This window comes from Eumetopias jubatus, unplaced genomic scaffold (genome assembly GCF_037043125.1).
Source record: "Eumetopias jubatus isolate StellerSeaLion01/CBP00866 unplaced genomic scaffold, mEumJub1_p1.0 scaffold_15, whole genome shotgun sequence".
In the NCBI taxonomy this organism is placed as follows: domain Eukaryota; kingdom Metazoa; phylum Chordata; class Mammalia; order Carnivora; family Otariidae; genus Eumetopias; species Eumetopias jubatus.
In genome coordinates, this window is record NW_028274821.1 from 29,293,566 (window position 1) to 29,295,304 (window position 1,739).

A 1,739-nucleotide genomic window follows, 5' to 3' on the forward strand; every position below is an offset into this window, starting at 1 on the left:
AAGAATGGATTCTGTTCTTCATAATGGAGTCAACAGAGTTACTTATCCTTTCTGTGGTGGCTTCTGATGGTCTCCATGGCTAGGCTCAACTACAGTCCCTACCATTCTCTTTCATTAGTATCTGGTTAGGGTTATTCTCCTTCAAGAACTGGGGCATCAGAAGGAAAGCAGTGGCCATTTTATAACATGTACCCCTTCTCCAGTATTTAATCAAACACTAACATAAGTGCTGCTGTGAAGGAATATTACAGCTGTGATCAAAATACCTAATCAATCACCTTTAAATTGATTAAAAAGGAGATTATCATGGGTGGGCCTAACCCATCAGTTGGAAGATCTTCAACCGAGGTTTCAGGCTTTCCTTGAGTTTAAGGATTCTCTTCAGGTCATGCCTCTGGGGTTCAAAGCCTGCTCATTATCTTGCCTTCCTGTCTGCCCTAAGGAGGACCTTAGACTTGCTTAGCCAGCCCCCACAACTGCATTAGCCAATTTCTTGTAATAAATCTGTCTATCCATCTATCTATCAGCTACCTATCATCTATCTGTCATTTCTTTCATTGGCTCTGCTTCTCTTGTTGGACCCTGACTGATACACTCTCTGAGCCTCGGTATGATTAGTTGCATGATGGAACTTAATGTCTCATACCAGGCTTGCTCAAAGGGTTACATAAGAAAGTGAATGTAGGCCATCTTGCGTCCCCGCGTGTGTGCACCTAATCTCAGCTGGTCCGCCCGAGACCCCCTGAGCGCCAACCCTATTCCCCCGCGCGGTCCCATTTCTGCTCCAACAAGATGAAAGAAACTATCATGAACCAGGAGAAACTTGCCAAACTGCAAGCACAAGGGCGCATTGGTGGGAAAGGAACTGCTCGCCGAAAGAAGAAGGTGGTTCATAGAACGGCTACGGCAGATGATAAAAAACTTCAGTTCTCCTTAAAGAAGTTAGGGGTAAACAATATCTCTGGTATTGAAGAAGTGAATATGTTCACAAACCAAGGAACAGTGATCCATTTTAACAACTCCAAAGTTCAGGCATCACTGGCAGCGAACACTTTCACCATTACAGGCCATGCTGAGACAAAGCAGCTGACAGAAATGCTACCCAGTATCTTAAACCAACTTGGTGCAGACAGTCTGACCAGTTTAAGAAGACTGGCTGAAGCTCTGCCCAAACGATCTGTGGATGGAAAAGCACCACTTGCTACCCGAGAGGAGGAGGATGATGAAGTTCCAGATCTTGTGGAGAATTTTCATGAAGCTTCCAAGAATGAAGCAAACTGAATTGAGTCAACTTCTGAAGAACATAAAACTTGAAGAAGTTACTGGGAGCTGCTATTTTATATTATGACTGCTTTTTAAAATTTTGTTCATGGATCTGATAAAATCTAGATCTCTAATATTTTTAAGCCCAAGCCCCTTGGACACTGCAGCTCTTTTCAGTTTTTGCTTATACACAATTCATTCTTTGCAGCTAATTAAGCTGAAGAAGCCTGGGAATAAAGTTTGAAACAAGGTTAATAAAGTTCTTTGCCTAGGAAAAAAAAAAAAAAAAGAAAGTGAATGTAAAGCCCAGTACCCGGCAAAGATGTCAACTCTGTTTTGGACACTATCTCTGCTCCCATCTGATCCTGGACATTTATTCACAGGGTGCCAGTAGCTCTGCCAAATAGGTAATTTCAAAACCTGGTCCCGCCTCCCTCAGAAATATCAAAATGACCCTGCCAGTTCACAATGATCCT

At 42.8% G+C, this 1,739-nt stretch overlaps 1 pseudogene; it reads left to right on the forward strand.

Moving 5' to 3' along the window:
* The first annotated feature begins 691 nt into the window (after positions 1 to 691).
* LOC114223386 (transcription factor BTF3 pseudogene) lies at positions 692 to 1,521 on the forward strand (annotated as a pseudogene).
* The last annotated feature ends 218 nt before the right edge of the window (positions 1,522 to 1,739 follow it).